This window comes from Antedon bifida, chromosome 5, assembly GCF_963402885.1.
Source record: "Antedon bifida chromosome 5, ecAntBifi1.1, whole genome shotgun sequence".
Classification (NCBI taxonomy): Eukaryota; Metazoa; Echinodermata; class Crinoidea; order Comatulida; family Antedonidae; genus Antedon; species Antedon bifida.
The window spans coordinates 14,672,669-14,700,147 of NC_136230.1; the positions used below are offsets into that span (position 1 = coordinate 14,672,669).

Genomic DNA, 27,479 nt, shown 5'->3' on the forward strand with positions numbered 1-27,479 from the left:
AAGAAGAAATTAATTGAGATTATCATGATATCTGATACCTGATTTGTTTAGTAGATAGTAATTATTAAGTGGATGTGTAGGGTAATTCATATTGTTTCAACTTAGTAACAGTTTATGTATCATCACTACGCACAATAGGCGAGTGAAGAGATAGTTACAGGTTGTTTTATATTTGAAATTACTTTAAGTATAGCCTCTTTTCTACTCATGTCAACCACTTGACTTCTGGTGGGCTTGACAAAGTGTCTTGTATCTGCGTAATTAAAATTCGCCTAATATGAGACAACCACAAGGCTAAAAAAAAACAACTACCGTGGCCTACATACTTCAAATAATTATGCCAGGCATAGAGCAAGAAAGTCGATTAGGATAAACATGGAACAAATTCTATCATGTAACTGGCGTGATAGGCAGAGGCAAGGGGACATATATAAATTATGCTTAATTCTGAAATACGCGAGCCCAATGAAAAAAACTGTTCTATCGCAGATGTACCGCGAAACGTAGATTTGATAACATCGTCTTCACTATTACGATATTGTTCCATATTTCTCTCTTATTATAAACAAACTTCTGATTTCATCTCTAGATTTTCAACCGTCCACGGTATAGAAGTGATTTCCGTGTTGATCATATAATTACTTTGCGACTTCCTGGTTTTTGCTCCCCTCCAACGTTTGCCGTTGGCGGCGACATACATTTTGCTTTATTCATGGGCCACGCGTAAAGTTTAAGCAAAATGAAATTATACTGCAAAAAATAACGATCAAATCAATTATATTAAAAAATCATCGAAGTATATTGCGGTGGAATTTGTAAAATCAATAAATAAAATTAATATCAGAAATCGAGTAAAAATTACATTAGTACGAAAGCCTAATCTTGCCACATCATGAATGTAAATGAAATTTCCACATAGCAAAAATAAATAAATAAAAACAAAAAATAATTGGCCTAATAGCTACTATCGAGGCATAAGAGACAAGCTGTTATTTTGAATTTAACAAATGGGCAATATGAAATTCGACATTTGATGGGCCACTGGGGCTTTAGGCGTTCCATGTGGCGGCCGAAATGAACGGCAGCCAATGTGCACTGTATTATTTATTTATTTATTTTTTAATCAGGTAAAACCCGGACATAGGCGAATGGTAGCCGAGTTGCTGTAATGTTTTGCATGTGTATCGCTGTTCAGACCCGTGGTGCTTTTGCCCATGATGAAAGCCGTTTATTTAAACGTCTTCTATAATAAACGCCCGTCTTCCATAAAACATCTTTGGAATATTCAACCTCCACTCTCTAATAAACGCTCCGCCACATATATTTGTACACGCAATATTGTATTTTAATCAAACACAATTCTATTTGTTGGAAAAGGTCGTCACAAGGGGGATACAGCCATTTTACAACAGTAATTGTAACAATATGATGAATATGGTTATGGAAGTAGAGAAGAAGTTAGTTTGATTAAGTTTACATTATGTTTGAAACTATCGGCTATACGCGTACACAAAAACGCACTACGTATAATTCGCCAATGTTGAGGGCGCAAGTTAACTTATAGTTACTGAATGGTTTATTTGTGTTTCTATGTCTTTACAGAGTGCGAGTTTAATATAATTTGAATCACGTTTATCTAATCCTTAACCTATTTCACAGTTATATGCATTCACGTATAATGTATATATTTGCATTTACAATAATTATTGCCAATGTATTTTTAATGAAATGTAATCCAAAAAGAACATTCACAAGAGTATAAACACCTACGGCCTACCTTATTCGGAACATTCACATGAGATCCTGCCATAAGCAGAATGGTAACAATATCTGTACAACCTTTTCCTGCAGCACAAAACAACGGTCCACATCCATTCTGAAATAAATAAAACACGTTTAGGTATTACTATCAACTCAAATTTGTTTCTAATTTGAATTTAAATTCTACCAGATTTAAATAGTTTAACTATTATTTAGTTAATCGTTCTCTGAAAGATAAAAGCCAACACTGTTGTTGTTAGTTAGTTTATAATGTAATGTTCAATTATTAGTAAGAATATAATATATAATATGTAATATATAACATAATATATTATTATTATTATACATTATGGGATTTAGAAACAGGAGTGTTTACAAGTTACTACATTTTCTCAAATATAAATTTGGCTTTTAAACATGTACGGTATTTAAAAATGTTTTCCAGTCGACGCTGAGTTGGATTGAATGAACAACCAACAGTGATGATGATCGAGCCGGACCACCAATTGTTTAAACAATTGGTATTAAAGTACGATTTTTTAACTTAGTTTAGCGCTTTCTCTCTCGAGCATTGCTGGAACACCAAGACTACGTAAAAAATAAATTGGATTTTGATTGGTTGGTTTATGCTTGGACTGAAGACAAAACATTAAATTTAATTTTGTTTGTTATTATAATTTATAGTTTTACTTATACAATAATTGAAGACGTCGTCGCTTTGTGAGAATTCAAGAAGTAGCAGTGCGTATACTATTTTGTTGTCAAATTATGATGACGTAATTTGTGAAACTTTTGTTATCGTTAAAGTTGTAAACGCAGTGTTGACACATATTTCACTGCTATTCGTGTCAATCGTTAACATATCAGTAATCTAAAATGCGTCGACATAAAGACCAGTTACCCCTTTTCATACCAATTCGTTGAATCTGCATAACTCAAAGCAACTCAACATCGAATAGAAAACAGGCCTTACTCTCGATATTAATATGGCATAATAGGTATTATACTGTTTAATGGACGAGGGAAACATTCACTTAAGACGTGTAAATATATCAGGCATTTATCATTTATTCAGTTTTATAGGCTACACTAGTAATTTTGTTGAAAAAATAAAAATAAGTACAATAATTTCGACAAAAAAGTATTTTCGTACATTCAGTTTCTTAATAATTGTTACGGGCCTATTTATAAGAGAGATGATAGACCGGTAACGTCTTCTGCTACGTACACCTTAAACATAGGATGGATCTTTTTTTTTCATTTTGGAGGAGATGGTAAAAACAGTCCGTCTTCAATTTTCAGGAAGGCATCTCAGAGTTGGAATAAGAAAAAACAAACATATCCATCTAAGATAGTGCACTGTTTTACGCCGATGATGCAAAATGTTAAGATTACCCTTAATGATGTATATCAGTAACCTTTTTGACATTAAATTGCAAGAACCAACACAAAGCTTTACTGGAATTTCATCAAATCCACAACACATAATTGTGTCTGGAGTCGGCTTATTAACCTTGACTGATAGATATGTATAACGCAAAAGCGAAAGCTGACATTTTTACAAACATGTTTATAACACAAATATGAAAAAAAAAGTATTCCTGAAAGTCTGAACCAGATACCATCCCCGGTAATGTACCAAAACACTCGCACCGAGTAAAAATGTTTCAGAAATCGCTATGTACAGGATGTCTCCCAAATGAATGGCTAAAATGCTAATGTTTCCCCCCTTTTATAAGAAGGGCGAATTTAGAAACCTATATAGATCTGTCCCATTGAATTCTTGTGAAATACTTGAACGTATCATCATATTATTAATTTTGACAAACATTTATCTTGATATATGTTCAAAATGGTTTTTACACTCTTGATACACTCTGAACAGCAGCATTACTTTATGATCTTGTTAACATTCTAAATTGAAAATGACAAATAAACTTTATCATTAAACTTTTGGCCATTGGTTTAGTCCCTCATATTTCATCATTGGATTGTTTCTTACTAAGTATGGAACGCGGAGAGTGCTACTTTCGGCGACCTTTTAATGTGCCGCAATAGCAATTAGCAGCGACTTTGTTATTGAGAGGCAGCTACACCATCCGGCGACTTGTGCATACGGCATAGGCCTACAAATATTTAATTAATTTAAAAACTGTACTTTAAACATTAAGAATGCAAAAATGTAGATACAATTTTAATATTAAACCAGCTAAACAGTTAGCATTGTGATTAAGTAGCCACCCAACCGCTTAAACAATTAATGTTTCAATTGTTAAAATGTCCGGATGAATTGGAGTAAAACATTGTTTTAGTTCAATTCAAAATAAATAAAAATACTAAATAAAATAAAGGCACACCAACTAGTTCTCTAGTATAAATAGCCATGTCATAGGCTATATTTAAAATAATATAATACTATTAATTTATATTATAAAAAGTTGCAGTCGAATAGTAAGAGTCGCCGCATGAAAAAGTAGCCTCTGAATTCTCCTAGCCGCAGAAAAAAGTAGCCGCTAATTAATACCAAAGTATCCGAAATGGTAAAGTTGCCGAAAAAATAGCAGTTTCCGGCGTTCCATACATTCCAGTCTCTTTTCCAAGCTTTAATTCCGTCAGGATTTTTGTCTAACAGAATAAAATATGAGTTTTTTAAGTGATTGAATGACATTTTGTTGTAAATCTGTGACTGCAGTTGGTAAACAAATGTTTGGTCAACCATTAGCCTTTTGTGATTTTATGGATTTTAGCACCGCGACCTATGACTGCAGTTGATACAAAATCTTGCTCATTGTTTTATTTTGGCATATAGGCCTATATTATCCTACTAGGCCTAGAAGAATAAGAGTTAGGCCATATTATATTATATAGGCTAGGTACTTTGTTAACGTCTGTGTTTTGTATGGTAAATACATATGATATCTATTTAAATTATATTGATGTAGTAGGGAACGAGCGTTTACCTCGACAATAAGCAATTCAAATTGGAATATCTTAAATGTGAACGTACCGCCCCAAATTCATCAAATGTGCCATGAAAAGGATAGTAATCGGTGATACAATGCAAAACACACACTTGGTTTTGATTAAATTTAATTCAATAGTTTAGACTCATTTTATGACAAGTTTCTCTTTCGGATGTAATTGCCAGGGTTCGAATTGTATTCGATTATTAAATCAACGTGTCTGTATTATTTGTTCATGTAGTCGACATGTATACTGTTGTACATAGCCCTGTCTACACTTATTTATTTACGCCGAAACTTCACTACTGTAAAGTAGAACCTCTCATTTGGAACTCCCCTATTCAGGGAACGAGAACTCTGACTGCCAAAAGAAACAATTTACAAAAGTAAACAAAAAAAATTACTAAATAATTATATTCATCATTATTAATACAAAACTTTGGTACTTTCTCTGGTTCGAACTTTTTTATTGGCTAATCGTTGGTTAGTCTAAATGTTCAATTCTTCTAAATGTATTCAGTTAGTCCAGATCAATTATTTAGGAGACAATTGCGGTTTTAAGGGGACAATAACCAACAATTTTCGAAAGGTGAAGTTTCAAAGGTGACCTCTTAATAGGTGTTCTTTGTATTCTAAAACCATCTGTGGGCGCGGCCTAGATGGTACGTGAGCGAATTGAGCGTACCAATGCATCTAATATTATTAAATATCGTCAACAAAATGATATTTTACTAATAGACAATGGCTGGCCAGTATAAACATATACATAACCACCAAGTATAATTGTTATTATTGTTACTCACTCTACCCAAAGACAATTCCTAAACTAATCGGATAGAACAAACGACAAGAATTACACCAAACGTTGCCACTTTTAAGAATAAATTGAACACCATTAACAATTAATTTCGTAAAAGCATACTGTTCTATTAATTGATCTTTTTTTATTGTTTGCTCTTTTTGGAAGTCAACAATACTGATAAGATACAACTTGCATTATCACATTGTTGTCACGTCTATAGTCTTCTGTGGTACACAATACGTATTTGCATATTTTCCACCTGTGGCTTGGTTTAAATAGACGAGGTATTTGTAAAGGGAGGAGTTCCGGGCAGGAGGTTGTGCACAACGAATGAATAAAGTGAACGGTACCCAGTAAGATGTGTTTTATATTGATTTTAGGAATCTGATTTTGAAATACATTATGGTGTTTGTTATTACAGTAACAGTTGACGCTGTATACTTACTAGTGATGAGAGGTGGTATTGTTGGTCTGGCTATGATTGTTTTTGCCGAATTGATTAATTAGTTTCGTGGGGACTCGACGTCGTTGGATATATATGTATTCAGAACTGATTGAGATTATATTCAGAACTATTGGTTCTGGGATTCAGAACTGTGGGTTGTTGAATTCAGAACTGGTTGGTGTTTGAGGCGGGTATTTTTGTGTGCTGGTTTGGACATTTACGGAATTAACCGTTGGATTGGAAACGGCAGTAGTTTTGTGGTTGTATATCTTTTGTTAATAAAATATTTCTATTTATTTATCTTATTTTTATAATTGGATATTTCTAATTATAATAATTGTATTATCAGATTTGAAGTTTGAATGTGAAATTGGCAACATGGCATTTAAATATGATATGGGTGGGTCTGTGTTGAAATATTCAGGGGATGCGAATGATGCTTCATTGCGGGATTATACAGAACCTAAAGCCATTTTTAGCGTTGAAAATGAAAATATTTCTAGATATAGAGGAGGAACATAAGAATTATATAACTAAAATACGCGACTTGTTAAAAGCACATTTTGAGAGTCAATCCTGGACATGGGGTATTGAATCGCAGTTGTTAACTAGGAAACAATTACATTCAGAAACCATTGATTAATATGCGTCGGATATTATGTTATGGCGTAAGCAGATAAAGAAATCAGATTCTGAGCTCCTGTCTATTTTATGAGAGGGTTATTGCCGAACATTCGGGTATTTTCGAAATGCTTTAGAATGCAGCTCGGCTAGCCATATTTGTCCAGCGTACTGTGGATGAACCTTCCCCTGGTACTTTTAAAAATAACCATCCGAAGTCCCGTGTTAGTAAAAAAAATACAACGCTAGATACGATCGCGGGGATGGTTGCGCAAGTTTCTAATATATTAGACAGCATTGAATCGTCTAGTCGGGTTCAGTGGGTGAATTCTCCTTTTAATAGTAATTTTGATGATAGGAAAAATGTCGATAGATCTAGTCGGACATTTAACTCTCGAAATATTTGTTGGCGTTGTGGTTTTCGGGGTCCTATTAGAGTGACATATTATGCTAGAAAAGACAGGGATGGCCGTCCGTTAAACTAGAAACCCCGTTTGCAGGTAATCGTTGTAAAACCGTTAGGAACATGTAGGGGACAATGCAAATGGGGTAGAAAATAAACATTATCAATATTATAAAAAGTATTTGTCCTAATATTGGGGTAAGACTAAATACAGAAGGCCCATCCGTCATTTTTCTCGTAATGCTGAATTGCATAACAATAGTAGGGAGGTTTAAGTTGCTTTATCGTGCTTAAATTCAATTTATATTTTTGTCGAAGGTAAACAGGCCAAATGTTTAGTAGATACAGGTGTCTCTATAAATCTTATTGATCATGATTGGTTGACTAGGAATTTACCTACTGTAGCTTCTAGTCCTAGCTCCGACCAATATGATAAAGCACAAACAGATAATGGCAGTGATCTTATCATTACTGGGTCTATATCCTTAAAGTTAACAATAAATAATGGTAATAGTTTCGTTGCTCCTATAAACGTTGCTAGGGAATTGTCTGAAGTTATAATGTTGGGATCTCAATTTTTGCATGACCATGGGGCCAACATTAACTGTTTAACGCGTGTTTTGACTTTACAGAAAAGGAGTCAAATTCGGGTAGTTGCACGACAGGGAATTTCCGCACGTTCTCAGTATATAGTTGGCCCATACTAGTGCCGTTGAAAGAGACGGGAGCAGCTACGGTGGCCAAAGCTCTGTTTGAATATGTTATGTGTGTACATGGATGTCCGGAAACTCTGTTGAGTGATCGCGGATCAAACTCTCTTAGTAAGAATGTTCTAGAAGTATGTAGATTAATACAAATATATAGAATATAAAAATTAAATCTGTAACTCTGATAGAGTGTTCTAGATGGCATATAATAAATAAATGCCGATTCAAAATAAGCGGGCCTTCGAGTTGTTAATGAAGGCTTGTCTGACCATTCCAACATTATCTCCATTCTCATTATTTCTTCCACGCTTCGAGCATTAGTCATCTTGGAAGAATAGCTTTTTCGTCATCCGATCATTATCGGATCTAATCAGATGTGCAGCATAATTTCGTTGCTGGGTTTTGAGGAATGTAGATAAATCACATGTCTTACATTGTGAATGTCGATGTTGGTGTAATACAGTTTATAACATTCATCATCTAAAGTGTTTTTTCGCCGATAACCATTACGAATCATTCGTCGTAAAAACGTACACCATTTCGAATTAACTTTATTTGATTGTGCAGACGTTGCACGTTGAACGTGCATCCAGTTTTGACAATTGAATGTCAATCGACTTCGAATATAAGCTCGTAGAAAAATCAAACGAGTTTGGAGAAGAATATTGTGATTTAATAAAACATTCTTCATTGACGAAAATTTGTTTTTGACAGATTCGATGCGACTATTGAATTCCCAGTCTCCTGTGGTATTCTGGTCATGGACGATTTGAGAGCCAAGATAGCGAAAAATAAAATAAATAAATACCAGCGCATATCACCCTCAATACAGGAAAGATGCAATGCTGTTATCTTAGAGTGCATTTCGCATTATGTAAATGAATATCATAATGATTGGGATAAATATTTACCGGCGAAACAGTTCGCTTATCGTGGAATAGAGTAGCTCCAACTCCAACTCCAACCAACCAACTCTGTTGGTTATAGTCATGTTTACCCTTTATATGGCAGGGAAGCTAGGTTTCCGCTCGATGTAACCTTATTAAAACAATGCCACTATCCCGAAAAAACATTACGAGATCATATGCATGTGTTAATAAGTCAGTTGGAGATATTTAGAGTTGTTTCTAAAAATCGAGCTGAGTTGAATCAAGCGAAAATGAAGGAGCGATATGACGAACGCGTCCGTGAGGTAACATATTAGTGGGCGATTCGGTTTGGGTGTATATACCTGCGTTACAGAAAGATTTATCGCATAAATTAATGAAATGTTGGTCTGGCCCTTATCTGTTTGTTGAGAAAACGTGGCCTGTTAATGTTCGTGTTTGGAACTTAGTTCTGAAAGCACCGGTTCATGTGAACCGGATGAAATTTGCATATAATCGATATGCACGACCCACTAATAATAGTTTACATACGGATCCGGAGCAAATGAGTGAGCTGCCGGAATTTGAGATCGGGGACTGTCCGGAGGACTCATTTGAGCCGTTAATGGCCACCCATAATTTAAAACGGTACGGAAATACCATTTAACTTTTCCTGGCATTCCTGAAAGTGAGCAAGAGTTTGAAATCGAAACAATTATAAGAGGACGTTATCGTCAACATTGTTTGGAATACCTGATTAAATGGAAAAGTTTTCCCCACTCTCGGAATACATGGGAAGCCGTGCAGAATCTGAATTCCACTGCCCTTGAGTACATAGAGAATAATCCTGTAAGGATTACGGGGAAATGTAAGGTTTGAATTCTGATGATATATAGTGTAGTGGCATGGTATCAAGTAAAATGCAAATGTATGTAAGTCTGTATTTAGATATGTTAAATTCTCTAAAGCATGCGGTTATTATTTTGTCGGGGCGTATATTTATTGTCTATAAATTAACTGATGACAATTACCGAATTAATTAATATTAGGTGGTGTACAGATGACGACCTAATCAATTACTATTAGTATATTAGCTCAAACTGTACGGTATATATGGTATATAATTGGATAATGCGTATGTTGTGATATTAGAAAAGAAAATGTTAAAAACAAAGTATATATAATTGGATAATGCGTATGTTGAGATATAAAAAGAGAAAATGTTAAAAAAAAACAAAGTATATATAATTGGATAATGCGTATGTTGAGATATAAAAAGAGACAATGTTAAAAAACAAAGTATATATAATTGGATAATGCGTATGTTGAGATATAAAAAGAGAAAATGTTAAAAAACAAAGTATTATTTTAATTGGATAATGCGTATGCTGTGATAAAAAAAAAAAGAAAACGTTAAAAACAAAGTATATTAGAATTGGATAATGCTAGACATTTTTATCAGGGGTCAATTTTTGTAGGGTGGGCGTATGTGGTACACGCTACTTATTTGCATATTTTCGTTTAAAATTGGTTTAAATAGACGAGGTAGGCCTATTTGTAAAAGGAGGAGTTTCGGGCAGGAGGTTGTGCACAAAGAATGAATAAAGTGAACGGTACCAAGTAAGATGTGTTATGTATTTATCTTATCTCGCTGTTTGCGTTTTTTCACGTTAGAACACGGTATCGTTGAGCTAAACGCAACTCTATTAAACTGTTCGCCGATTGTCCCAACACACTGCGCGTCGATAGCAAGTTAGCGAACGCCAAGATAATGTAATGCATATTTGCGCAATGTTCTTACCGGGAGTGTGCAATTTAATGTCTACATTTTGTTGATAAGTCAGTCTGTGGAGCACATGCCAAGGAAGTTAAGAATTATTCTTTTCTTTAGGCCCTATTGTTTTAAACTTTTTAATTTATAAATTACATTCAAGTATCGTACGAAGGAAGACAATTTAAATCCACCACTTTTAGATAAGATGATTTGAGCAGAGGCAGATCAACGAAATTATTCTTGATAATAAATAATAACTAACTAGGCCTAAATAACAATAACTGACTAAAACCCAACAAATGTGTGTGGTTACATTACAAAATTATAGTGGGAACCGAATACATTTTCGTCGCAACAGCGATGATTCAACTACCGTAATTGTTGTAAAGAGGGGTGCAAAATTGATAGATTAGCTTTTTGCACTTGGCATGCTCTCTTCCTTGTTCTTCTAATTCATTTATTCGTTTTAAAAATAAACAAAAAAAAACATTTTTGTTTAGTTCAAGCAATTTTTACCATTGGAATCTTACCTTTTTATGTATATCTCAATTATAATAATTTTATATATTTTTTTTTCACAAAATTGCTTCAATCGGGTTAAATTTTTCACTGCACCTTTTGAGGCGAGTTATGAATGTTTGCATATTATATTATTTTTATGGTCAATAAACACTTTAGTTTGCGGAGATAGAAGTATATAAAATTTCCAAATTTATTAATAGGTAAAATTAAAATACACTTTATTACTTACGTCATTTTTAAGATTAACATCAGCACCCGACTCGATCAGGTTCTGGCAAACAGTAACATTGTTGTAATAAGCCCCATTTAACAGTGCTGTTTCACCGATCTATTGAAAATATTTAAAAAAAACTTAAAAATTATCTTTTTTCAAACACCACCAAATATTGAAGAATAATTAATCATATGTCCAATTCAATGTTTCCTTTTATCATCACTAGAGTACATTTTTTCGAATAACTATTATCAATGACTAATTTTACTGTGTGTTTTCAAATGTAATATTTTGTGTGTGTTTTTACATCTATATTATTTTCTCTGATAAAAAGTCAATGAATAAGTTGAAGACATTTGTCATGTTTGTTTATTTTAAGAAAGGTGAGCATAATAAAATATTAACAATGCTAATTGTGGATAGACAGGTAAATTAAATGCTTAAAAGTAAACGTTAAATATGTATTGTCCTAAAAAATAAAAAAAATAGCGGTAATAATCACTTCCGTAGAAAAAAAACATGTTTTCACTTTAAAAAGACAAATATACAGTTATATTAAATGAAGAAACCCATTGGCTGGCAGCCGATTTGACTATTGTTTGCTTTAAATATACAGTTTTCAGCTAAATGATTTGTTCTTGTTCAAATTGTTGGTCAACGTGAATAAATACTATGTGACATTGAAATGGCATATTCAACAACAACAACAATTAAAAAAATGCTTAGAAGGAAAATATAAGTTTAACTGATGAGATTGTTTACTCTGTGAGTAAATTGGTAATTTATTAATGGATTGTAGGCCTATATAGAATACTTCAGTACTCATTTTTACCACATAAGAATTAAGTTGAAACACAAAACTAATAATAATATAAGTTTGCTTAGTCATTAGCTATCCCCATTTACAATGATTATTTTTTTAATCTTTACACAGATTGCATTAACACCAACGTCGTTGACCGGCAAACAAAGGTTGTGACAAATATGATTTGAATCGCTAGGATATTCGTTTAGTCAAAAGATGACAATAAATGGAATATTCCGATAAAGTTTCCGTTAACTACTTAGATTATTTTTTTTTAACACTTCCTTTTTTTTTTTGGGGTTTTAAGAGGAATATTTTGGGATGTGTGCTTACAGTTTATATACAAATGATTTCTCAGCGGTTTTAGCATGAATATTCACTGGCTTTTTCATCTCGTAAAACGCATTTACAAGATTTTTGTCTGATAATAGCTTAGCGCATGCGCGAATCAGTGAGCAGATGAGGTGGTAACAAGCGATTTCATCGATTTTTACGATTTGTACACACAATGTTATATTTTATTATAGACGATGTAGTCCAGAGTAGCAACAATATTTGATAAAACGACTTGTCTGGTCTTTTGAATGTCGGGGCGTTTCAAATATTTAATACGTAGTTTTTGAGCCACCCTTAAACTGACAGGAGCTACGGGTTTAGCATTATATTGCTGCAATCCCAAGATGATGTGAACATAATCATGAACGAGTTCAGAATAGACAAACATGATTATCGAATGGCCTAGCTTACCGGTCTAGCCTTTGTTAATGAGTTACATAATAGAGCAGTCAATTTTGCAACTCATCAACAATTCTCACCATCCAAATCGTAAACATTCATTATTTTTATTTATTATTAAACTTGTCCACTCGCCATAGTTATACTGTACTGAATCTATCATCTAGTAATAATAATAGTGTCCTACAAAACTACGTGCAGCACATGGAGTCCATGGATGTAGTAGACAAAAAAAACAAGCATGCTACAAAGGACCGATCCAAGTAACATTTTAGCTTTACGAAGTTTACTTTATTATGTTGTTTTATTGTCTTAAGAAGTGATATAATTTATTAAATAACCAAACGCGGATGACATTATGTATATTATATATTTCCAAGGCATATCCTACCATTGGAAGCGCTGGAGAGTTGTGCCACTTTGATTTTGCCATCTGGACACTTGACATACATTTTGTCCTTACTTAACAAGAGTGTAAACTATACAAACCGAGATATATTTTAGCTTGCTACAGACAAGGCATCTTTTAACTATGTGCATCACATGGAGTCCCTGAATCATTAAATGTAGTAGACAAAAAAAAACAAGCATGCTACAAAGGACCGATCCAAGTAACATTTTAGCTTTACTAAGTTTACTTTGTTATATTTTGTATTTGTCTTAAGAAATTATATAATATATTAAATAATAATAATATTATAATTATAAAAATAACATAGTTAATATACTTACTGTATCTATGTTATTTTTATAATTTTAATATTGTCCAAGAATACGTATTTGTTTAAAGTATTTATCGTCAAAGAATTTAAACATGGATTACATTTGGAGGCTAAATATAATTCATTCCAATTTCCTGTTGATTGTTATGCTTTTGCTTTTCTTTTTTAGAGTTTATGTTTATTTCATACACTAAGCTTATATGTTGTGTACATGTGGCAGATTTTGAGAACAATCCTGTTTTATGTAAATGGTGTAGTTGTATTGTAAAACATATCTAAATCATGGCAGTACTTTTTTCTCTAATATTTACAGAATTATGATTGAATAATGAACCTAGGATGATTTATTGAAATTCGTAATTTTGTAAAGTAATCCATATATTATAATATATTGCTGGAATCGTTATTTGAATAATTTACTATTGCTTATCTTATATACTATATTTGATTGATCACTTAATTTTAAATTCTTATGCAACAAACAATACTCTCAAAACCATAAATCACACTAAAATTGGATGTTTTCTAATTTTGTATATTTAAATTATTTATTATTATTATTTTCATTATTTTTTTTGTTCTTATCTGCATCATTATTTGCATTCATATTACAGTATTTGTACTTTTTTTCTCTTTTATAGGGACAGCACACTTTTACTACAAATGTATATCTAAATGATATTACACAGTCTGAGGTCAATATATTAATTTATTAGAGATAATATGTTGTTATTGTGTTAACACTCTTTGTATTATTATTATTTACATAGAAAAATAAGTCATAATTGATTTGTAGGCCTACCTTGTTGTAACAGTTTACAGCCTTTAACTTAATAATATGTGTACAAATATCAATCTCACTATTGTTTGCACTTTCCGGAATCTATGAAATATGAACATATAATATTATTAAAATATATCCAATTGTATATTTAATTAAATCACATGCATTGATATGATTGTTAAACACAAGATCAGAATAGTCTATTTTTTCAATCGTTGTTTACTAAAAGAAGACATCTCATCCCCAACTTTTGTCAGATTACGTTTTTAACAATATTTGGTAATATTCTAACATATTCATGCATCTGTATTTTATATGTACAGTTATAATAAGAGACATAAATAATGATTATGAAGGTGATGATGATGATGATAATGGCGATGGCGATGACGATGACGATGACGATGACGACGACGACGATATTGTTGTTATTGTAGAATAATAAAATAGAGTGGAAGAGAGGCAATCAAGAATAACAAAGTAATGCAAATTACCACCATGTTTTATCGAGGCTAATTCAATAAGTAAATTCATTTGTCTATAATATGCTATACACAGATGGAAGGTACTGTTTTATACGTTTCAACATAATTAAGCTAAATACTAATAATTATGATTTTTGTCAGCAGTAGTACCTTTAGGCTATTATGAGCACATAGTTCTAGAAGTTCTTTTTTCAGATCCATTTGTAATTCCTATACCGTGTATGTATACTAAAAAAAAAGAAGTGGTTAACAATACATATTATAAATTGGTTGTGAAGAATGTATAAAAGCAATACAAACATGGTGTGTAGAGTGTTGAAGTTCAACTTATAACAAGGACCACCAATTAAACACAATGATATCAAAATAAACGTTCATATTTAGATCTAAAGTGCATCCATAATCATAGTTACCGTATTAGTATTTATGATCATTTTAAATACTTGTGGTTCAGAACAGACCAACAATGTTCTCTCCTTCAGAAATGGTTTCAGATTTGTATATAAACTTAAAGCATAATATGATCTAAGAGAAAGAATGACGCTCAAAACGGGCGCCACTACAACGACAATGTTTCTAGTTATTGTGCGCAATACTCGTATGGACACCACATTTACTGCTGTGTTACTTTATTTCTTATGAACTATTCAAAAATTTTGAATTTAAATATTATAGGCCTATATTTTGTAATATAAATTCTTAAAATAAATCATTCTAAATTTGAATACACAAAACTGATTTATTTTTACAGAAACAGGGGAAATGTTGGTTAAGATAAATATCTGTTGCTTGTATAGCAACATTTGTAGTAGCTAACAAAACTAACTGTAAGTAATGTGCAAACATTTTACATTAAACACAACCCTATCCATATATTATTAGTAAAGTACGTTTTTACAAGTTACTTTTTAAACTCACCTGATTTGTGCTGAAATATATGTTTCCTCAATCAACAGTTGACTGTTTTTGTACAGAACACCAGACACTATACATTATCATTTGTATAAGCGATAACAAGTACATTCTAAAAAGTTGCTGCAACAAGCGTGATTTGTTATTTATTGTTTGCTTTGATCTTATCATAAGGTGATTGGAGCTACACCGATGTGAATTGCCATTTTAGGTGAGCATAGTAAACCATTATACCGAATTGGTTAACGAGGTCGAAGTACAATTCATAAATGTAAACATACATTTCTCAACCAATAATTCAAATAACAATGGCTTTTTTTAAATATAATTATAATTTATCGTTCTTATAAGCTAAGTCTCATTTGAGTCTTGGGTAGTGGAGTTGAAAGAGTTGTGAGTTACAACCCTGGTACTAGGTCTGGATTAACCAAGCTAAAACTCCATTTCAATTTACATACCGGTAGTTATTTAGGCCTATATATATAGATTTATAGAGCAAATTCCCCAAAAAATGGGGTGATAATGAGGTTTTGTTATCACGGCAGTACATGAGGTATAAATTATGAGTTTAAATGTTGACAGTTCTATAACGAGACGGAGTCTAATAGTGTAGAAGAAAAGAAGTCAATCTTCTGAATGTGGTATATGATATATTATTCTAAGGACTGCAAATATTCTCTCCGTTCAACTAATATAACATATTCATTTTTAGTTGTACGATTACATAAGTAAGAGGCATTAAAAAAAATAATTATTTCATTTATCTTTATAAATATAATTAAATGAATGCATGTTTGAAGTGTGGATGCAAAATAAAAAATTGAATAGGCTGCTAAATGTGTTTTTGGCTAAAATAGAACAGTGCCTTATCCTAGCTAATCCACGTATGATGTATGACAAATACTTGTTTTTCTCATCCAACTGTGAGGTGGTCGTTTCCATGTTTTTGTGATTCCATTTGTAACCTATTCAAAGTGATTATAACAATTAATGTAGGTAAGTATCCTTAGGAAACAAGGTTTGATGTAAATATCACCGTCTAACATTCTCATTTCCGTTGTACATATAGTACACATTACATATGTTGATTTTGACTTGTATGAAATAAATAATTTTAATTTGTTTAACATTTGTTTTCCCATTTTAATAACATGTTATTAAATATGTATGTATACCTGTATGAGGGGTCCCACAAGGTTAGCTTTAGCTACATAGAATAGATTACAATATTTCACAAAACATTAAACAAATTATGGCTAAACGTAGGCCTAGGTGGTTAAAAGAATATTAGATCTTTTTTTAAATTGAAAAAAAAAGAGTTGGTGCTGTTAAGCCAATCATGGTTCAATTTTGTGTTATAGTTTTAATCCTGCAACAAGTATTATTTTTTTTAATTATTTGTAAAATGATAATAAATGTTCTTTAAACAATGATTTAAATATATTTAATGATTTGGTACTTTTACAGAATGTGTAATGATATTAGCTCCGCAGTTACAATTTTCCTATCGGGCTTTATACCGCTTAGCAGAGTGACGGATATAGATCCGTAAGACGAACTAGAAAATTCATCTTTTTATCTACCAACGATAACACGTTTCAGTTGTTATACAGAAGATCAAACACTTTGATATCATTATTTGTAATATGATACAAAGATGACAATTTTTATGAATAATAAATAGTGGCGTGATTTACTGATTGCTTTGATCCATGTCATAAAGATAATTGGAGCTAAAGACTGATATCAATTTTCTATTTAGTTAAACCGAATTTTAACTACCGGACCCCAAGTAACCCCTAACTTAATGCGATATTTGGGCTTCAAGTAGAAATAAGTCAAAGCATATATATTTAAGGGATTATTTAAATGGCACTTTTACCCAAGAGTAATCGGTGCAAAAAAGCTAGATATTCCCGATGCAGTTATATTTTTCTCGATAAAAAGGCAATATCTATTATATTAAACATACAAAATGAAATTACAGTACACTATACAATATACACTATAGTACACTAGTATACTACAAACAAAATCAATGTGTCTCCAGTCTACTGCAACTAGCTTCTGACGACCAAAATAACCTCTTTGGTATGAAGCTTAGCCTAGCCAGCCGATATCGGTCGCCGCTTTACTTGTGAAACGGACTGTGTCATAAGAGAGGTACTTAAGCCTTCCTTTAGTCTCACTTTGCTACCTTTTATCTGGGGAGTCTGTGAGGTGGTCGTTTTCATGTATTTGTGATTCCATTCGTAACCTATCCAAAGTGATATAGGCCTATCTGATTATAACAATTAATGTAGGTAGGCCTATCCTTAGGAAGCAAGGTTTGATGTGAACTTCAAAATAATGAAGCTCCTGAAAAATCTATCTATAAAATAAGTTATAAGTTTGGTTTTACAAGGTTCTCTATTTTAATAATTGATGAATAATAATTCTAATTCTGCCAAGGACTTTCTATCGGTGGTATATTTGTTAATGGATTATGAGTGAAAAACACATTTTCAAAACGTGAAATCTATTCTGATTTGACCAGGTGACATAGGAACATTGGTGTCTTTTAGTTTGACTAGTATTATAGGTTTTACATTTGATAATACCATTAATACGGTATATTATTATTATTATTGGAGACCAATAATGTAGGTTTTGGTCCTACTTTGGTTTACAATACACCGTAGAGATATAGACGATATTGTTACTACAAAATGCGTACGTGCATTTGAACACAATAGCTAACAATATCAAAGTACATGTGTATTTATCGCACCGTGAGTCAACAGTCTTCTTATTTGTTAAACGCGTTATCAGGTTAAGTTCAGTTGAGGTATAGTACTGTATTAATATTATTATTATACAGTAGTCCATTTTACGTACCGATATGTGAACTTATTATATAATTGTGAATCAGCAACATTCGAAACTAGAAAGCCACTCCGAGAGTGCATACCTCCGCCTACTGTAAATAAGATTTGTGTGATTTAGGCTAATTTCACTACAATCATGTGTATGATGTGAGTTTGGTGTAAATATATAACCAGCCTTTCAATAGTTTCAGTTGACTAACATAGAACAGGAACGGCAAAAACAAATGGGTGAATTTTTCTACAAACATTTTTCGAGAAAATGAAATTTCAGTTGACTTGTTACTGTAAGACTGCTCGACGGCTTTTGAAAATGTTGTCCTATCTTTTAACAGGTTTGAAAATAATACTAAAAAGTGGTCCAGAATTGGGACCGTGGTCCGGATGGCAGATTTAAATGGACTGGTCCTTGACCACTTATCTAACTGTATTTTCATTTTGGTAAATATCTTGGAATAACCTTTTGAGTAATCCTCATGCTAACAAACAAAATTAATAAACAGACAAACACGATCGAACAGGTATGCATAATAACTAGACTTGGATCATTTATTCACCAGTCAACGTTTCGATTTTGTCTGGAAATGTTAGCTAAATTATTATTATTTAGCTAAGTATAAAACGCAACATGTCCCAAAAATATTTATCTTTTTACTAATTATTATTTCGAAACATGGTCTCGTGACTAGCTTAGAACGTGTGTAAGATAGTTTTGGGAGGAAGTGAATTGTAAATGATTGAACCATTGAGACGTTTCTGATATTATTTGGCATACGAATACATTTCCGTGAATGTAATCAGTGGGTAATCAAATAGAGTGAGGTATTTTAAAACCGTGAGACTGAGGTGGTACAACCTAACCGCACCTTCTAATACAAAATGAATAGTGAATCTAGACAATCCTTAAAATCTTATTCTATTTGATTTAATGTAGGTACATGTGGCCAATTGCGCAGTAAGACATTTTTATCTATCAATACATGCCGCACTACAAGTAGATAGCGATATAATCGTATCCACGCGCGTCGTATAATTAGTATGTACTGTAGGCATAAAAATATATAAAAGAAGGCGGATTACTATAAGTAGACGATTGCTATACCGTTAAGCGGTCTTTAAGTTGTAAAGCCTACTCGTACAGAACAGTCTAAACCCCTGTTTTTGTCAACATGGCGTCGCAGTATTATTGATCGTTAAATACAACATATTGGACGAGTTTTCCTTTTTAGATCATATAATATCGATGATCTTATATAGAGATATATTTCTTGCGTAGAAATGTACGTACTCTTATGATTTTTGATTGAACAAGCGTGGCGAACATTACCTTATTTGGTATTATAAGCATAAAGTACGCCCTCAATTTTTTACTGTTCACGGTCTTAGCTAAATGTGGGCGTATGTCGACACGGAGCTAATTAGGTTATATGCATGATATGCATATAACCTCTTGATTCTGTCAGGATCTTTATTGGTTATCCGCCTCAAGCGGATAAGCCCTTGGAATTGTAGTGTTACTTTTTTTTTTTTTTTTTATTATTCTTCTTTCTTTCTCAGATTTTGTGCACGCATTTTCTCTTCAACGTGTTAACGTAACATGTTGTAACTTGGTCAACATTTAGACATTTAACTGAAGATGTTCTGCCAAGCTTTTGGGCGCTTTCAGATCCGCGTAGCGTAAGTCACGCGCGATTTTCTGAAAATCTTAAATCGGTCATAACTTCGAAACCGATAAATATTTTTTAACGAAATTTTCAGCCACGTTTTCTTCACATCAATGGCTAACTTTTGGAATGTTTAACAAATTTTTGGAGACTAGAAAGTTTTCGCGTAAATTGCGTTTGAAATATTTTACTCTTCTTATTTTGTGCACGCTGTTTCTCTTCAACGTGTAAACATAATATGTTGTAACTTGTTCAGCATTTAGACATTTTACTGAAGTTGTCCAGCCAAGCTTTTTGACGATGTCAGAGCCGCGTAGCGTAAGTTACGCGTGATTTTCTGAAAATCTTTAATCGGTTATAACTTCAAAGCAAATGAATATTGTTTAACGTCATGTTCAGCCACATTTGCTTCACATCAATAGTTAACTTTTTTAACGCTACCGCAATTTGTAACATTAGAAAGTGCGCGCGTAAATGGCGTTTGAAATTTTAAAATGCTTCAAATCAATTTCTGATTAAATTAGAGCACGATTCAGGTCATTTTAAGCGTTTAAAAAATTACCACTGGTGCGCACATTTTTACGCGCGCACGGCGCATGGAACACGTATGAGCATTTCTTTTACACGATTTGTGTTTTTAAATCTTCGGTTAACAATTTTACGTTATTTTATTCACTTTTCAACTTGAAATGGCGTTCTACGAGCACGTTAAACATGACAGGTTGCGCACGAAAACGTCAACAAATTGTGAAAATGTTCCAAAATATGTCTACTTTTAAAAATGAAACAGTTCATCAGAATGCAAGGTTACCCCCAGTTTTTATTTTATTTTCTTGCAGTGTATTAATCACAGGTCTAATTTATTATAGTCCTGAATGTTAAAAAGTGTTTGATTGCTACATTATTTGCATATTAAATGTAATTTTTGAAATAATTATCATCAAACAAACATAAACATATTCAAAAAGTAAAACAATAAACATAATGTTTATCTTTTTTCTTTATATGTTAATATATAAAACTTGAAAGTATGCACTTTCATAATATGTAACTGTTTAAAATTTGTGAAGATTTCATCATAGTAAAAATTATGATTTAAGTTCATTATGTAATAATCAACTTGCATCGAGGGGGTTCACGACATACCGAATGAACGAGGACTCTTTCTTCGGATTGTCTTCAGCAGGTGCTGATATGGCTCGATGTGTAGTGCAACCGCCTTTGGTATCAGAGGTACCGGGTGCGAATCCCGTCACGGGGAAAACAATTAATTAAAAAGGTTTATTTGGTTATTACACTTAAAGGGCAGTTTAAATTTTGAATAGCCTACTTTTTTTGGAAAAGTCATAACTTAGAAGTACTTGAATACGCAAGATACGATTTGTTGCTGGCGGATAACCAAACTCGTCCTCAAGTGACGAGTTTAGATCTAGTTAGGTTATATGCATGATATGCATATAACCTCTTGATTCTGTCAGGATCTTTATTTATTTATTTATTTATTTATTTATTTATTTATTCTTTCCTTAGCACTATTTTGTCCGTGAATTATCTTGGCATCAGTTTCATCTAGCTAAGTCAATTTTTCAGAGTATATTCCTTATGGCCAGGAATCGATGTGGTCATGTTTTCACGGTGCGCAATCATAAATTACGCGGTCTACGCGCGATTTAATGAAATCACGTTTGTAATCATATCTTCACAAGCATGAATCACTTTTAAACAAAATTTGGTACTCATAAATTTCAGGTCATATTTCATCATATGGCAATATAATTACGTGCGTAGCGCATATAACGCATGCGTACGCGCGCTTAAAAGTTTTAAAATTGTCCAAATTTATTTTCGATGAAATTAGAGTACGTTTCAGGCAATTTTAAGCGTTTAAAAAATTGCCACGAGTGCGCAGAATTTTGCACGCGCACTGCGCGTTAAACGTTAATGCGCACTATTTTTTCCCGATTTCTGTTTTACAACCTTTCTTTAATAATATCATCATATTTGATTCACTTTTCAACTCGAAATTGCGTTATACGAGCACGTCAAAAGTGACAGGCTACGCACGTATAAGTTAACAAAATAGTGAAAATATGCTAAATTTTAAAATTAATATATATCGTCAGAATGCTGGGGAACACCTATTTTTTATTTCATTTTCTTGAAGTGTATGTATCATATGTATGATTTATTATCAAATTAAGAGAACAAAAGTTAATTAAGTCATCATTAATTGCATATTGAATTTAAAAAAATTAATTTTGACAATCAAACAAATTTTGACAATTTCTTAGGCCGAAATAACAAACTTAACATTAACTTTCTTTCTTAAGAAGTTCATATATTAAAGTTAAAAGTATATAGTTTGACAGTGCATCATTTTTTTTAATTTTTAAAGATGTCATCATAGTAATAAATTATAATTCATTGCGGTATGTAATAATCTATCTGCACCAAAGTGGCTACTGAATAGTAAATACACGGAGGAATCTTTCTACATGTTTTAGTAAGTTGTGTATGGCTCGGTGGTCTGTGCTCGTGTTTATGGCATTCAAGGTACCGAGATCGAGCCTCACGTTGGGTAACGAAACGAAATAAGATTTTTTTTAATTATTTGTATTGTTTGTTCAATTTTATTTCTTAGTGTATAGATTATACACATGATTTATAATGAAATTTAGATAAAAAGAAACTTATGTCTTTATTATTATGTAACAAATATGGTTTATGACATTATACGCAGAGGGATCTTTGATCGGATTGCGATACCGGCTATTGTATTTGCCTTAGCAAGATCTTAGCATATATTATAAATAATTAAAGATTCTGAGAAAATCAATCAATCAATATATCTTTTACAAATCAATTATCTTTATTTTAATCAAATGCATATAACCTATAATTCGTCATAGTGACGAATTAAATCTAGTTTATTTATTCTTTCCTTAGCACTATTTTGTCCGTGAATTATCTTGGCATCAGTTTCATCTAGCTAAGTCAATTTTTCAGAGTATATTCCTTATGGCCAGGAATCGATGTGGTCATGTTTTCACGGTGCGCAATCATAAATTACGCGGTCTACGCGCGATTTAATGAAATCACGTTTGTAATCATATCTTCACAAGCATGAATCACTTTTAAACAAAATTTGGTACTCATAAATTTCAGGTCATATTTCATCATATGGCAATATAATTACGTGCGTAGCGCATATAACGCATGCGTACGCGCGCTTAAAAGTTTTAAAATTGTCAAAATTTATTTTCGATGAAATTAGAGTACGTTTCAGGCAATTTTAAGCGTTTAAAAAATTGCCACGAGTGCGCAGAATTTTGCACGCGCACTGCGCGTTAAACGTTAATGCGCACTATTTTTGCCCGATTTCTGTTTTACAACCTTTCTTTAATAATATCATCATATTTGATTCACTTTTCAACTCGAAATTGCGTTATACGAGCACGTCAAAAGTGACAGGCTACGCACGTATAAGTTAACAAAATAGTGAAAATATGCTAAATTTTAAAATTAATATATATCGTCAGAATGCTGGGGAACACCTATTTTTTATTTCATTTTCTTGAAGTGTATGTATCATATGTATGATTTATTATCAAATTAAGAGAACAAAAGTTGATTAAGTCATCATTAATTGCATATTGAATTAAAAAAAATTAATTTTGACAATCAAACAAATTTTGACATTTTCTTAGGCCCAAATAACAAACTTAACATTAACTTTCTTTCTTAAGAAGTTCATATATTAAAGTTAAAAGTATATAGTTTGACAGTGCATCATTTTTTTAAATTTTTAAAGATGTCATCATAGTAATAAATTATAATTCATTGCGGTATGTAATAATCTATCTGCACCAAAGTGGCTACTGAATAGTAAATACACGGAGAAATCTTTCTACATGTTTTAGTAAGTTGTGTATGGCTCGGTGGTCTGTGCTCGTGTTTATGGCATTCAAGGTACCGAGATCGAGCCTCACCTTGGGTAACGAAACGAAATAAGATTTTTTTTTATTATTTGTATTGTTTGTTCAATTTTATTTCTTAGTGTATAGATTATACACATGATTTATAATGAAATCTAGATAAAAAGAAACTTATGTCTTTATTATTATGTAACAAATATGGTTTATGACATTATACGCAGAGGGATCTTTGATCGGATTGCGATACCGGCTATTGTATTTGCCTTAGCAAGATCTTAGCATATATTATAAATAATTAAAGATTCTGAGAAAATCAATAAATCAATATATCTTTTACAAATCAATTATCTTTATTTTAATCAAATGCATATAACCTATAATTCGTCATAGTGACGAATTAAATCTAGTATTTATTTTGTAATAATAAAAAAACAATAGTTTCTTCATTATATAATAAAATAAACAACAAATTGAAATGAGTTGTTTTTTGTTTTACCCTAATCAATTTGAATACAAAAAAAATTCACAAAAAAGTTCGTATTCAAATATCTTGAAGAATAACTTTTATCAGTATTACCAGTGTACCTGTATCAAACATTTGAAAAAAAATGAGAATTGATTATATTCTGCTCAAATTATACTAAGATATGGCTTGTGCTTTGTTTTAATAGGAGTGGGGGAGATACTTTCGTTGTGTGTCATCATTTCCACATTTAGGTCTAAACCACAGATATGTGGTCATGAACGACTCCATTAAATTGTGTAGGCAATCTGGACAAAGATTCCAATTCTGGGACACTTCTTGTTATTTTTACTAACGTTAGGTCATACGTCAAAACTACAAGACGGATCTTTATCATAATTCTTAATCATTTTTCTCATTTTAGAGACGAAGGTTGCAACTCTCTGATTGCTCTTGTTTAATATTATATGCAGCTTAAACGTTCGTGTCATTTTCTTGAATATTTCGATTGTTGAGTCCATCTTTTAACGACTTCATAAATAAGTTCAGTTGTTCAAAGTCTCTAGAAACCAGATGTTCTTTCTTATCTTGTTCGTACACCAACTCTAAAAAAATATTCATTAAGGTAAATATTATATTTATTAGAGGGGTAGGCTATGTTAAGGTAGTGTGTGTACACCATTGGTAGTTGTACAGTAGTAGTAGTGATGGTGAAGTATTAAGTTTCAAATGTATATACTGGAGAGTTTATTCATTCACAATTACGAAGTTCAATAGTACCAAAAGAAGCGGGTGCCTGTCAGTTTGGATACCACTTACATGTACAGAACATAAAGTATAGAAATAATCATATATAGTGATACGGAAATATATTAAGAATGCCTACTAGAGTCGGCTGTGATTTCAATGATTTAATTATATTTAATAACACGTGTACAATTCCCATGAATGTATCCCACAATGTACCTTCAATAATTTTTCCAAAAAAATATTAAGAAAGATTATTTATTAAAAAATAAAAAAAAAACAATAAGACTGCCATTGATGTATATAATAAATGTCTCGGTTTTCAACAAATGCTGGATTAGTATACCTCTCCAATTTGAACACGTGACAACAACAACCACAATAACGAAAGTATATTTAAAGTGAAGAATTAACCCTTAATTAATTAATTAATTAATTAATTAATACTCTTAAAACATATCGTATTACATGCTATCTGACCATGTAAAGCGTTTTGATTCTAAAAAAGATACGTTCAATGAGTTGTGTTGTTTTAAGAAAAGATGAAAACAAAGTTATTTTCTTGTTTTTATAAACTTACATTTTCTTTGTATATCACAACATTATCAAGGACTACGTGACCGTGGTATATATGTCTACCGTGCATCAACTGAAGCGTTCTTTTCAATTCAAGTTCCACATCAGTTATCTGTGCAGAGGATAGTTTGTTTTGTTTCGTATTGCAAGCATTATAACTGTCATGAACAACCTTAAATGAACATGTCGCCTTATCGTTGTTTACTGAAAAATAGTAGAGAATAACTGAAAGTATAAATTGAAATGAAATAAATACTGAAATTAAATAATAAATCATAATACCAAGAGACAATGCCTATTAATTCAAATAAATCGTCACAAAAGGCTGATGAATCTCGAGTTATCTTTATGTATCGGAATGTTAAATAGTGCGCTTGCTGTTGCCCGCAAAGGCTTTGTATTTGATCATTGATGTGTGTGTGTGTGCCACGTTTTAGGCATAGAAGGCCATTAAATATTTTTACATCATAGCTTAATCATTTCCGATAGATAATGAAAGAAAATGGTGTGAACCATTCATTTACTAACCTGAACGTGTAGTTGAGTGAGCAGTCAATTGTAATGAACTTAACTTCATCATTTTTCGTTTCTTTGCATCATTTATCCATAATATTGTATACAGGTATGGATTGAGAGACGCATTGATCGGCAGTATCAGAGTTGCACTCCAAACGTAAACATCCACTGGGATTTCCCATGAACCTGTCTGAGCAACTATTCCCATTAAAATGATCGGGAACCAGCAACAGAAATCAGTAAATATAATCATTGTATTGTATGGAGTGAGTGCAGAATCTGTTTGGGCTTTAGCCTATTCTCATTCCTGGTTATTTTTACATTGACGACCGAATAAATATTATTATTATTATTATTATTATCGCCATCTTGGTCGCCATTTTGACGTCTGTTCGATTTGAAACGCTTTTCTTGGCGGAGGCAGCTGTTTTCTTTACGATTACGAATATGTAAATATAACTAATGGCTATAACTAAAAAACTTAGCAAATTTAAACCAAACACGATTGCTACAGAGTATTCCCATCCAGATAATCGTGTGCTTGTTAATGGTAACGACAAACATACACTTAGGCGGCCGTAGAAATCATCGCCGAAGTAAGAAATGCCGAATACTGGTAAAAATCCTAAAATCACAGCAATCAACCAACCACAAGTTACAATGACTCTTTTTGCGGGTTAACTTTAGTCTACTGAAAGGAAATCCTATCGATATTGCTCTGTCAATACTTATGATAACCAGCGTGAATACTGAGAACTCGCTGGATGTCATAGACAACGCACTGCGAAATGACACAGGAAACTTGATCTCCATATGCTGGCATATACGGCATATTCTCCACGATAATGAACATCGGCACTGGCAATTATGACCATGTAGACACCCATTAAAAAATCTGATATTGCAAGGTTTGTTATAAGAAATGATTGCACGTTATTGTAACTGTTGTCTCGTACACGCCAGACAACCACGAAAGCGTTACCTATAAGGGCACTAACACCTAATATCCACATCATCACTCGGAGGAACGATATTCTCATCAAGTCTTCACATGACGAAAATATATCAGAAGGTGGTTCACAATGTGTGGCTTCTGACACCATGCAACAGAATTGGTTGTCATCAGTATACCTGCAACAGAATATTGAATGATAAACAAAAACAGTTATATTTTTGCCGTGATTTAGATTTTG

General features: G+C 32.3%; 1 protein-coding gene and 1 pseudogene across 1 annotated transcript in view; one reads left to right on the forward strand and one right to left on the reverse strand.

The window, feature by feature from the left end:
- LOC144843358 (uncharacterized) overlaps positions 1-27,479 on the reverse strand; it is an 851,823-nt gene that overhangs the window by 610,637 nt on the left and 213,707 nt on the right. The gene's annotated exons all lie outside the window — the stretch shown is intronic.
- On the forward strand, positions 8,509-9,447 carry LOC144842379 (uncharacterized; annotated as a pseudogene).